The sequence below is a fragment of the Carassius gibelio genome, chromosome A20 (assembly GCF_023724105.1).
Source record: "Carassius gibelio isolate Cgi1373 ecotype wild population from Czech Republic chromosome A20, carGib1.2-hapl.c, whole genome shotgun sequence".
In the NCBI taxonomy this organism is placed as follows: Eukaryota; Metazoa; Chordata; class Actinopteri; order Cypriniformes; family Cyprinidae; genus Carassius; species Carassius gibelio.
This window is the reverse complement of record NC_068390.1, coordinates 8,987,485-9,001,326: the sequence shown is the minus strand read 5'-3', so window position 1 is coordinate 9,001,326 and position 13,842 is coordinate 8,987,485.

The window sequence follows — 13,842 nt, the reverse complement described above, 5'->3', positions numbered from 1 at the left end:
GGTGCTGTGTTGGCTCAAATGGTGAAAAAAAAACAAGATCCTGAAGAAAACCAGTTTGGGAAGCTCTGTTGGTCTTATCCGAAGTGAGTCAATTGTTTTGAGTGAATCCCAAACTGAAGCACAAGGTTTCCTTTTTGCTCATCTATCTGATTCATTCAACATATGAATCTCCCATTGACCTCCCATAGGCAGTTATCATGAGTGTTAGTTACACACTTGTGAAGTACACATTAGCATACTTTTAAAAAGACTTACATGTTACAGAAATAATTCAATTCATTACAGTAACTGAAAATTAAATGTATTAGTTTTGGACTACCATATATATTAATTTGGGAGATGGGAGATTTACATGTTGGCTGAATCAGATAGATGAGCAAAAAGGAAACCTTGTGCTTCAGTTTGGGATTCACTCAAAACAATTGACTAACTTCGGATAAGATCACCAGAGCTTTTCAACCGGTTTCAATTAAATTAAATTAAATTAATTTAATTAAATTAAACAGTATAATAGTTTAAATTTATATGAAATGCAATTACCTGGAGGATTCAGGACCTACCCCATCTGAGGGTTGCCCTAAAATACTATGTGGAGGATGCAAGATAATTGAATAATTATAATATGACCATCTGGTGAACCTATCAACCTAACTCATATTTAAACAACTTTGTGTTGTTGGTGAGATAAAATAACAGAGAAAAGAAAAACAGACATAAGATGATTTTCAGTGCAACAAAACACAGAGTAAGTACAAAAAGTCCTCATATCAAGCCAATTTGTCCTTAAGGCAAAGCATCTCTGTGTCCCCTTCAAAAATTGTTCTTTAGAAATGTGATGTTTATTGTCCCTCTCAACTGTCAGATTAAATTTATGCCCATGACTGTTTGGTTAAAGTTTACTTCTTGAAGAACACTACAAGAAGCACACATTTTTCGCATTTGTGTGTTACTGTCACAGCCACTGGGGAGTCTACAACATTGTCCAGTTGAGTTTGTACCTTTGAGTTGTGTACATTGATTACAGTAGTCAATGTGATGAAAGCTATCTAGCCTCCAGTACATAAAGGTCACTGAGTAATTGTACTCATTTCCCCTCTGATTTCAAAGCTGAAAGGGCAACATGGTCCCTTCTGCTTTAACCACCTTAGAGAGAGAGCAAAGAGCTGCTGATTGACTCCATTGTGATAGCTGATAATTTTAAAGCTTTTGAAAATGACACAAGACAAAAGTTTAGATGACAAATTAATCTTAAGCTATTTTCCCAATGCTAAACAGCCATCTGTGCAGTATCAACAAGCCAAAAGGTCACCAAACAAACCCAGCAGACTTTCTTCCACATGATATGTGTGTATATGACACACACAAAGATGACTATTCATTCTAAACTGAGCTGTTTTAGGCATTGGTAATCAGAAACCAGACTTTCTCAGCAGTTAGGGCAAAAGCTTTGTCCTCTCTCTGAAATCTCGTAGGACACAGTAGTTACTTGGTCAGTTGGCTTGATAATATCTTTTCAACCATGTTACACTAAGGGTAAATGGCATCTGGAGGCTTCAGTAATCAAGTTTAAACTTTGCTCTTTTTTTGTCTGTATGCTAATTGTATTGCATCAATAGATTAAAAGACAAACTACCCACAGAAGCAACTTATATTGATATGAGAATGATATATAATTCAATTTCTGTTGATTTAAATGGTTGTAAACTGGAAAGAGAGGTGTGTGCTGTTGACCACTAGAGGTCAGTGCTAGGCAACAAATTCTATGTCTACTTGTACTTCTTTTCTCCTGCAAAACATAAACGTTTTATCGTTTAATGTCAATACACTTAGATTTAAATGGCATCAAAGTGTCTCTAGAGAAAATTTCGGCTGTTAAAATTTTTAAAGCCGGATCTGTCACATTGAAAATCTAGGATTTAAAATGGAAGTATACGTGGAAGTAATTAACTTTGAATGCTGTTAAAGCACATTGTTACAGTAAAAACTTTTGAAATCCACTGTGACATTGTAATAATAATAATAATAATAAATAAATAAATAAATAAAAAACATTCCATTGTCATCACAGGAACAAATTACATTATATAACATATTCAAATAGAAAAAGATATTTTTAATTGTAAGAATATTTCATAATATCACAGTTTTTACTGTTACATTTCCAACGTGATTATGTAATGTGTGAAGTCGAGCATTTGTGGTTAAAAAGTATATACAATTGTATTTTTTTTTAAGAAAATGAGCAATCATATCACTAGATAAGACCCTCGGCTTAGATAATATTCCTCAGCCGGGATTGTGTAGAGCTCTTTAAGCTGCATTGAATCTGCAGTTTGGACCTCCAGCCTGTTGGCCACTATTGAAGTCCATTATCCTGAGAAAAGTCCTGGAATGTTTTCCTCAAAAACGTCTCAAGGTTACGCATGAAGTCTGGCGGCGTGGGCACCTTGTTCCCCATAGCGTTTCAACGGAGCATCTCGTTCCCTCGAGGAACCACAGTTACATCCTCTTCAGGATCTCGAGCTGCGTCGAAACGCTATGGGGAACGAGGTGCCCATGCTGCCAGACTTCCAAATTCCTACCTAGTGTGTGTATGAATAGCACAGCTAAGGTGAGAGAACAGAAGAGCTGGGAGTGGCTCGCATATCTAGATCATAAAATCTCGCAAAGGTGAGGGCATTGCAGATGTCCAGCATGGACACACCTGCTAAGAAGGCCTTAGAGGCTGTAATACCCCGTGTAGGGTGAGCCTTGACTCCCATCAGCCAGGGGAGACCAAAGGACTCATAGGTCAGGTCTATAGCCTCGACTATCCAACAACTAAGGGTCTGCTTAGATGCAGGAAAGCCCCTCTTGGGTTGACCATACCACACAAGCAATTGGTCCGATTTTCTCCACAAGGCAGCTCAGTGGCAAAATGTCCAGCACTTGAACTGGACACATACAATTAAGCTTTTTTCTGGTCAGGCTCCCGAAAGGGAGGAGGGCAGAAGGCCTGCAGCACTATAGGTTTTGGTGGGACAGAGAGAACTTTTGGAACATAACCCGCTATAGAAACACTTTGGCCATGCCGGCAAAGTCAAGGTAATTAGGGGCAACTGAGAGGGCCTGAAGATCTCCAACTCTCTTTAGAGAAGTATTATCTAGTAGCAAGGCAGTCTTAAGGGTCAGATGTCGATCTGATATATCTTGAATTGGTTCGAATGGAGCTTTACAGAGAGCCTCTAATACCACAACCAAGTGCCAGGTGAGAACGCGGAACCATCCTTGATTGCAGCCACGTAAACTTTTAAGGTGTAGTGGGTTAACCCTGCAGAGAACCTAGCTTGTAGAAACTCCAGAACTATACCAACTGGGCAGTTAACAGGGTCAATCTGCACCATTTCCACGTCAGGGCGTACAGTGTCCTCGTTGAGGGAGCTCTGGACTGGAGGATGGTCTTAACCTCGGTTGAGAGACCAGATGCTATGAGCTGTACCCCCTCAGGGGTCACACCCACAGTTTCCAAACTCTGGGCGAGGGTGAAATATCATGCCCTGCGGCTGTGAGAGTAGATATGTCCTGATCGGAATCTCCCATGGAGAGCCGTTGAGGAGTGAGATTAGATCTGAGACCCTGAGATTGGGGTAGCGAATCCCCAATGACGCTCTCCACATCAACCTCCTCCTCAGAGGAGAGGTGAAGTGTCAATCCCTCTCCCCAGGGGGAAGAAAGAGTTTGCTTCTGAATCCAGGGATTGTGTGCCTGATCTTGCAGATAAGCTAGGAAGAATATAGGGACCCGCCCATCTCCATTCCCTCTAGCAGATCCACCTGCGAACTCCACGAGTGCAGCTGCCGTTCTGCCTCGGCAGAAGCGTGGCCAGCACCGTGGAGAACGCTGGCGAAGGCTCCTTTCTCGAAAAGGATCCTCCGGAATCAAAGTGCCCGCATTGACAATCTTTCACATTGCGGACAGTCTGCCCCCTCGAGAGCCGATTCAGCATGCTTCGACCCCAGGCAGACCATGCACAGACTGTGTTTCCCCGTTTGAAATGAACCAGGCAGGGAGGAACACAAAATCTGAAAAGCTAATAGTGAAAAACAACAAAATACTAATAAATAAGACTGACAAGACAAAATGACATGCACACACAGAGTGCTTGCTGAAAGATTTGAAGCTGATTCCAGCTGTGCGGCACGTGCTTTTATAGCTTCCTGGTCGCTACATCACCCCGCCTGTGACATCACACCGTTCCATTGGACAGATTGCACACAATATTCAGAGTCACTCACGCAAAAGGTGTTCCCCATAGTGTTTTTCAAAACTTGCTAATACACTCTCATCTTGAAATTACATCATAAAGCTAAATACACCAATTTGTTTACAAAAGACCTCTAATGGGCAAAATTTCATTTTACCTGGGAAATGGTAAGACGAAATTACTTCTAAACATCTTTAATGAGACCTATACATTCATTAAATACATTCATTACATTCTGATAAGGGAGGACAGAGTTCTAGCTGAGGGTGTATTACTTGAATTTATGCAAGAACACTTTTATTTTCCAGTCACTGGTCAAACTGAGTCATTCATTAATATGTATCCACTGTATTTGTTAGAGGAAACACACTGCATTGAAATTCATCATGAGCCCAATCAATTGTAACCCAATTTGGGAGTGTGTTCAGTAAAAGAACAGCAGTTGGCCCTAAGAAAGCGGCAAGCATCCATCGTCTTGGATCAGACAAGAGATGTAAGTTACTCTGTCTGACTCCAGTCGAGCCATTGACGTCATTCCTTCCTTTCTCCTGTAATCACACTCAGCCTGATATTACAGCTTTTATACTACCACCTAGTGCTCAAAAATACTTTTTGCATGTGACCTTGCTTATGCATGCCATTCAAATGGTGGCATTTTATGATAATTACAACTGCTGTAAAACATTTGAATATTAACACTGACTTCTTGTTTTAAGTAATTTATGAGAAATGATTCTGTCTGATGTTTCACTCATAACATCTCATTTATACCTATTAGTTATTACACTATTATAACACATTGTGGTCAACATTTCTGAGATTCAGTGCATCACAGTGCTGCTATAGCCTGTTTATAATGGATAAACTTCTTGTTTTAAACCATCCCTAACAATATATATCTAACACAGCTCACATTGAAGTAAAATTCGGACTGAGGAATTATTTCTCCATTGCACGAAAATATAGCAAAATTATATCACAAAAGAAGCAGTTCAGAAGTTCACTGTGAAATTTGTTTGACTCATGTGTCCGCAGCTCACATTTACTATAACTGCCAACCAACCAGACTCCAGCATATAGGTTGGATCAGTAGTGATAAACAGTATAATTTGTCTAATGTAAAATGTTTAATATGAGTGCCTCCATCACCCCCTCCCCTGAGATCAAAGATAAACAGTGAGCAACAGTGTGCTTGATTTCTGTTTCTGTTCCCTGTCATTCTTCACTCTCTGCTTGGTGTAGATGTTCCCTGAACTCTTATTCTTCCCCTAGGGACTGCATATCTAGATTCATGCAAGGTTAATAATACTCTTCCAATCAGCTCTCATTCCTGGCTTTTATATGTCTCACTGTTACTGATAGAGAGTGTGAGTCACATTTAGGAACTCTTGGAGCCCCTAAGCGACAGAGACAGCTGGGAACATAAGACACTGGATGAAGTTGGCAAAGAACAAGCAGAAAGAGAGAACAACTCGTAACCTCACAGCACTCGCAGGGTCAGTGGCTCTTAATAGTCCAGTAATGGGAATAATGCATCAAAAACAAGTTGACAACAAAAGCGCTGATGAAACAGTCTGAAACAGCCATTTTCATCACATATTCTACATCACATTAAAGGCACAATATGTACATTTTTGCCACTAGAGGGCATGTATTCAAAACAAACACAAAGGCGTAGTTTGAGGACGCCATGACCGAATGAGGAATTCCCTCTTCATCCACCACAGCTGATGCAATCTTGCAGGCAGAAATCATGTTCATGGTTGAGCTAATGATTTATTAAAGTAGTATAATGAAGCAAGGTGAGGCTGAAAGCCGTCAAAGCGGAACAAGGCCACTGATTGAGCATGACACATGGCTCGAAAGCAGCGGAGCTTTTATTATGCTGCTGTTGACTGCTTCCGCTCCTTCCAGACATGTGTATGTGTAAAGCAGCGCTGTTTTATTATACTAGATACAATTGAAAGATCTGTTATATGTGCAGTTAACTGGTCTATTAAAATTGGCATTGACGTCATTGGCAGGCGACACAATTTCACTGTGGATACGGTCCGTGTCACTACTTAAAATTGCTCTGGATTTAAACATTCTTCAAAACATTTGGGATCATGTTTACAAGCCAGCAAAATATATAACACTGTTCTAGTGTTTTTTTGGATATTTTAATGAATGAATCTTAAATATTGTGTCTTTAAATCAAGAACCTGTGGGCAGTTCTCCACATCTCTCCATCAATCACTTCTTCAATCAGACTATTTATACTCTAGAACCAGTTGTACTCTCTTCTAGCTCTTCATCCCTCTTTCCCTCCTTCCGTCTGTCCTCCCTCCTTACATCATGTTTTCCATTCCATCCAGGCGCTTGGCTCGTTGACAAAGTCGTCACTCTCCGTCTGTTGCTGTCCTTGTCCTGCTGACGACAACACTCTCCCCTTTGAAGTTTAATTATTATTATTATTTGTTTAATTGACTTGTTATTTCTTGTTATTAAACTTACTGTTTTTAGATTTTATTAAAAAATAATAATAACAATTTGAAGCCAAAAAAAAAAAAAAAAAAAACCAAGTTCACAAATTCATCAGATTGTGTGCCTATATTATAAACAGGATAGCATTAACATGTTCTTGACTTCAATATCTGGTTCAAAACGTGTACTTTTACTTACAAATAAAAAGTTACATTTTAATAAATAAACAATGAAATGGGCAAAAAAGGCCTTGGGTAAGAAAAATCAACTTCCTGAGAAACATCTTTATCTTTCTCTTGGGTCTGTACAAGCTTCATTGGCTGCAGAATGAGTCGAGAAGTCTCATGACAAACTAACAGACAGAGCTGCCTGTGCTTGTGAAAGGTTTGCTTCAAGGCTGAATCCCTTTTAGAGTGCTGCTCCATATTTAGACTCTTTTTTTTAGAGGCGAATACAACCCAGGCTCATCGGAGAGACATGACAATTGCTACATTTCTGCAAATGGTTCTCAAGCAATGGTGTTGTTTAACATCCCAGTGTCATTTATTATTATTTTTTTTCTCTTGTTACCTTGTTAGCTGTTTATTTAAACCCCTGTGTTTGCCCTGGCTCTTTGTCTAGTCTTGTCTGTTTACTGGCTGTTGCATGTTTGGTTCCCTGTTCATGGTTTCTGTCATCCTGGTTCTTGTTAATTACTTAAGTTCATCAGCAATTTGGGTCATTCAACTTTTGTCTAGGCAAAATGCATAAAATGGTGAGAAGTGTTTGAAATGAGAAGCACTGCATTTAAAAATAATAATAATACAGAGGGAAATGACTGTCCCTGAAAATGATCTATGCGAAATCCAATGGGTGTAGGGTGTAGAAAAGCATGGGTTAAAAATAGATTTAAGCGAATGTGTGTAATCTTTGAAGCAAGATCAAGTTCCATTTTACCACATAGTGATCTTACGCAACAAGAATATTTATTGTTACTAATTTGTATAGTTTCATGCCAGTAAAAACATTTTTAAATCTATTCATAGCTCATTATGATACTTTAGTGCATTAGCATTCAATGTGCAGCAGCATATCTTAAGACATATAAAATAAACATCTCGTGTGAAGAGTATTTCAGATGATTGATATCGGCACTGTGGTGTCTCGCACAACATCTCCCACTGTCTCTCTCTCTTTATCTCAGTTGGCTGAAATCTACATGAGGAGATTTTCCAGATATAACAGTTACTATGACAACCCAACTGCATCACATCATACTCCTTTATTCTCTCAGTAACTGATGTAGTCGGTGTTTGTTTTGCCTGTCACACTTGTTCACATTCTTTTGCTCTGGTTTACACAGGAACTAATGGCATAGTTCTCCCAAAAATGTAAAATTGTCCTATTTTACTCACCACCAAACCTGTATATGACTTTCTTGCTTTTATTGAACACATTTATAGCTAAATATCTGAGCTGATCTTTTATATAATGAAAGTCAATTGTGCCACCGACTGCAAGGCATGATTTTCCACTGACTTAAATTTCATTGCTTTCTTCTCATAAAGCTTTTTTATATGAGAACACTTGTGAAAAAGAATGTGCTCATTACATTAAATGTGCCGTTTTAGTGTAGTTCAAATCTTAAAGGATTTTATAAACCTGTACTTGTAGGTAATATTGCTAATATTAATTAAATAAAAGGCCACTTATGCATACTGCATGCTCAACACATACATTTACTACCTGATACTACTGTACCAATGTAAAGGCTGTGATTCCATGTGGGCTAGTATAGTGTTTGTTTTTGAATTATAAACTGTGACTTTGAAACAATATTCTCCAAAAAGATGAAGGAAAATCTGAACAGTGCATTCAGTGCATAAAGCAACAAGAACAAGCAAACTCACACGAACCTCAGCTGCCCATCTGCCTCGCTGAAGCAGAACTTCTCTTCCCAGCCTCTCTGACCCCAATCTGTCCAAAAAGCATCTGTGCTGGAATACTCATGAATTTGAGCCCTATTATCAGTTCAACATCAGTTCAGCAATTCTTTTATTGGAAATGAAGGTGAGAATTTAAATTTGCAGAAAGTTTGCAGAAGGCCAGTTTGAAATGCTAAGTTGCCATTATTTAAAGCATGATTTGTTTATTTTTAACTGAAGCCATCATGACACTGACTTCTAATAATAAAACACTTAACTAATCTGTCATTTTAATAGAGGTACAAGTGCATCATTGCATTACATTTTATAACATTTAAAAGTAAGTTATTAAAAAAGATTTATTTTTTTGCTGTGTATTTTTGGTGTACAAGCATCAGTTTCACTAATCTTTCGACTTCTAACAAACTGGAGAGGAAAGATCCTGCTGTGACCCAGCTGATTCAAGCCAGAATCAGTGTGTGACACCAGCGCTGTTGCCCTTGCCAAGAGCTCATCTGTTCTTCAGGCCACATCCTTTCAGTTCTGTGACAGGTGTGATTCCAGCACCAATGTGAGTGCTCACCTTTACTTGCCATTGAGACAAGTGTCTTATGCACCTGTTTGTGAGAGAAGCTTTTATATATTCCTAGCCAAATACAGTAATGTCTGCAATCTGCACCTGTTTCTGAAAGAAGCTTTTATATATCCCAAGACAAATACAATAATGTCTGCAAACTGCATCTGTTTCAGAGAGAAGCTGAAGGGACTGGTATATGAAAGAGACTCACTCCCCATATCCCATTTCATAATATGGTATACAAAAAAATAAAATAAAAAAAATAAGCTTAATATTTCAAAACTGCTCAGAATGCAGATAGAACCTTATTCAAAATTGATGATAAGAAACTTAACAGTTAATACATTTCATAGGGTATAAACCCCAAAAAACGGCATAGATTGATTGCACACTGAGTGGATCCCCAAAATTATGTGTTATGATTGGCCAACTCCCAAGTCAGAGGCAAGACCTTCACCTGTGTGGAAATTGCGGGAATCATTGATACAGTGACAAATATAGAAATACAAACCCGATTCCAAAAAAGTTGGGACACTGTACAAATTGTGAATAAAAACAGAATGTGATTATGTGGAAGTTTCAAAATTCAATATATTATTCAGAAAACAACACTGATGACATGCCAAGGGGAAAGTCGTGCTAAGGAGAAAGTTGTCGCCTAGTGGTCAGAGAGAATGATTTCTAATCCTAAGGTTGTGGGTTCAAGTCTCGGGATGGCAATACCATGACTTAGGTGCCCTTGAGCAAGGCACCGAACCCCCAACTTGCCCATGGGTGCCGCAGCATAAATGGCTGACCACTGCTCTGGGTGTGTGTTTGCGTGCACACTTTGGATGGGTTAAATGCAGAGTCCGGATCTGAGGGTTGCCCCCCCCCCCCCTAAAATATAATTGAAATATGTGTATTGTAAATAATATAATGATATATAGTTAAACTAATTGTGTAAGTAGTAAAACAATACAAATGCAAACGGACCAACAACAAAAAAAGTTTTATACAGCTCGAGTTCCCCCTGCTTTGCCTCACAGTGCTTTGGTCCACTGCCTGCTCCTCTTTTACCTCACCACCACCGACACAAACACACACAGTCCGGTGCAAGAAAACAACGTGTTTCAGTAGTTGTGGAACTAGTCAAGCTTACTTTGTTCACATTAAACATCGGATGACGTGATTATTTTCTCTTTAATATAGATGATGCTGAAACATTAATTTTATTATAAAAATATTATTGTGTACCAATTTACTTTTGTCACCGATGTAGTCTGTGCTGTTAGCGATTATAACATCGTTTACCCATGTTTTATACAGGCGTTTACCTAGCTTGTTTAATAACATCTTACACACACCCATAGTGTGCGCATATACAAGTCTTGTACGTTAGATTAGACTAGTGCGGGTGGGCATTTAGATTTTCCGGCGTTCACTATGATTTAGTCGGTTTCAGTGGCGGCTCGTCGGGTGAGGCAGGGGAGGCACAGTTTTCCCCAAAATTTTGAGGTGAAAATGAGGAAGATTTAATGTTAATAAAATTCACTATTCATTTCAGTTCATGTCTCAGAATGTATATAATTTTGTTTGTAATTTCACAGTTGTAATACCATTACATGAAAGATCCGCTTTTCTATCTCGAATGTGGCGAATCTGCTGATGTAATTACACCGCTAAGTGAAGGGGAGGGGGAGGCCAGGGGAACCAATCAGCATCGAGTGTTCACTTTCAGCGCTGAGGAGTGCTGAGAAAAGTAACATCATAGAGGATGCTAGCCTCCCTTCTGGAATATCAACCATCCATCGTAGAGACGTAAATTACGTGCTATTAGTTTGAACGGTGGTGGGCGAAGTACACAAATCAAGTACTTGAGTAAAAGTACAGATATGTATAGTAAAATATTACTCCAGTAAAAGTAAAAGTACTCCTTTTTATTTTAGTTATTTAGTTATTTTATTTAATCTCTGTTAGTTTAATGTTTTTTTTTTTTTTTTTACCTAAAACACAGACGCCGATTGATGTGTCTGCATCATCTGTACTCGAGCATTTCAGTGGGCTTAAACAGATCACTCTTTACAGCGGATTTAGTTCCCAAACAACTGACAATTTTGACCTAAATATGATTTTCAGTTACAATAATAAATCCTAAATTTCGACATTATAACTTACTTTTAGCCACATCAGACGCACGCACGCTCACAAGATCACCCGGCTCTTACTGACTCACACTAAACGGTTCATTTGAATCAGTGAGTGGTCGACTCCAGAACAGCTGCAATCGGATCATTCTAATTCGTAAACGAATCGTTTAGTGCGATTTGCGATCCGATTTAAAAGTTTATTTTGAAAAGACTCAGTTCGTTCATGATGAATCAGACACCGCTTCTGCGTGTCGGAGCACGTGATATATTATAGGGAGTAACGATATGTTTTATGAAATGTAGTGAAGTTAAAAGTACGATCTTATGCTTTGGAATGTAGTGAAGTAAAAGTAAAAGTTACTCAAAATAAAACTACTCCAGTAAAGTACAGATACTTGAAAAATGTACTTAAGTACAGTAACGAAGTAAAGCTACTCCGTTACTGTCCACCACTGAGTTTGAACCTGTTTTTATACAGTCTTATGGTTTGAACGCCTCCCGGAGCGGCTGGGCTGATAATTTACCAAGTATTTATAATGAGTAGCGATATTGAATATATTTTCTTTACGGTCTCTGACTAAAAGCCACCAAAATGGCATTTTATAGTGGTTAAGCAAATAATAATAATAACAATCGGCAGGGATCCCCAGACCAATACAATTAGTTTGTCTCCTCTATTTTAAAAACCACGAGCTGCCACTGGTCGGTTTATTTCATTTAATATAGTTAATCTAATATAAAAGTGCAGTTGTTCTCCAGATATTAGCATTACAAATGTGATTTAGATTTTTATAATAATTGAATAAACAAGAAGTTAATATTAAGTGCATTTTAGGCACCATATTGACTGTTTTAGCTCTATTTCACCAACGAAAAAAGCTGAAAACTAAGCTACAGCAGTAACAGCACTAATTTTGAGAAACACACTGAGGAGGTCTTTCCTAACTGAATGAATCCACTTTTTGAACAAATCAGTCATTGACATAATAAAATATTATTTTTTGTTTTTTTTCCCCACTCTTTCACGTCTATACCAATCTCACTATACAGTTGTGTGAGGGTTTATGTCTAAGAGTGTGTATGCCTTCATTTTGCTAGGCATGGCAAATGTTTTTATATATGCATGTTTTAATTATAACTATGAAGCAACAACATTGCTATTAAATGTGCTATATAAATAAATAAAAGTTGAAGTTAAGTTTAAATTCCATTGTATTTTGGTGGCTTGATTGTGTAAACAACTTCAAAAACATTGCAAAAAAAATTATAATGTTTTGAAGAATGTTTTGGTCAATTTAGTCAGCTTTTTCATTGAACCAGAAAGAAACTTTGAGAAGGATCTCTGTACACTTATTCTCAAGTACAATTTTGCCTATTTTATTGGTGTCCCCTTCAAAACTTGCTCATGAGAAATGTTATGTTTATTGCCCCCCCCCCCCCCCCCCCCAACATTTAGATGAGATTTTTGCCCCTGCATGGCATCCCAGTTTTCCAAAAAGAACTTCAAATTTTGATTTGTCTGACCACAGAACAGTTTTTCACTTTGCCACAATCCATTTTAAATTAGCCTTGTCCCAGAGAAAACGGCTGCGCTTCTGGATCATTGTGGCGAGTGGGGCGGGGCCGAGAGGCGTGGGAACGAGGAGTGAGGCCAGGTGTAGTGATTGAAGATGAGCTGCACCTGCGCCCCACCGCCAGTATCGAGTCCCACGTAGGAGATGGAAGGATATAAAACTGGAGCGACGACCGTGAAGGACGAGAGAGGACCAGGCCTGGGACATTATTTTATGTGTTTGCTTTTTATTTATGCGCGTCAGTCGCCGTGAGGGGCTGGTGCGCCGTTTTGTATTTATTTTTGAATTATTAAAGTGTTTTGATTGTGCGCCGGTTCCCGCCTCCTTCTTCCCGATGTATATGGAGTTTTAATATCGTTACAGTGGTGCCGAAACCCGGGAGAAGGAGGGACGCGCTGCTGAAGATCCCTCGCCGCTGTGGTGAATCCGCGGTGCCCTCGAGCAAGCGAAGTATGTGCCGCCATGGACGCTCGAGGCGTTGGGCTGGAGCGAGTTGCCGGGGACGGGCGAGCTCGCTGCCGGCCGCCCACGATATGGAGGGGCGGCTGCCGTCCGTGAGGGAGCGGAGGAGTCGGCGCCGTTCGTCAGGGGGCCAGAGCCTGCCGCCTCCGTGATGGAATCCGGAGGGGCAGGGAACGGGGGACTCCTGCCGCTGACCAAAATCGGAGGAGCCGTCGCCGTCCACCGGGCGGCGGAGGAGTGTCGTGCCGTCCGCCGAGGGCCGTCCAGTGCTACCGCCAGGCACCGCGGAGGAGATCACCCAGCTGGTGGAGGGCCGAGCAGCAGTGCGTCTGGGAACCTGAATTTTTTTTTTTTTTTTTCTCTCTCTCCCCTCTCTCGTCCTTGTCGCTCCTCCTTCCATCTCCTTTTCTCTCGCCTCGTCTGTCCTACCCCCAGGTTCCCGCAGGTCCCCGTGAGCGCCCCCCGGAGGGAGGGGGGAGAGTAGAGC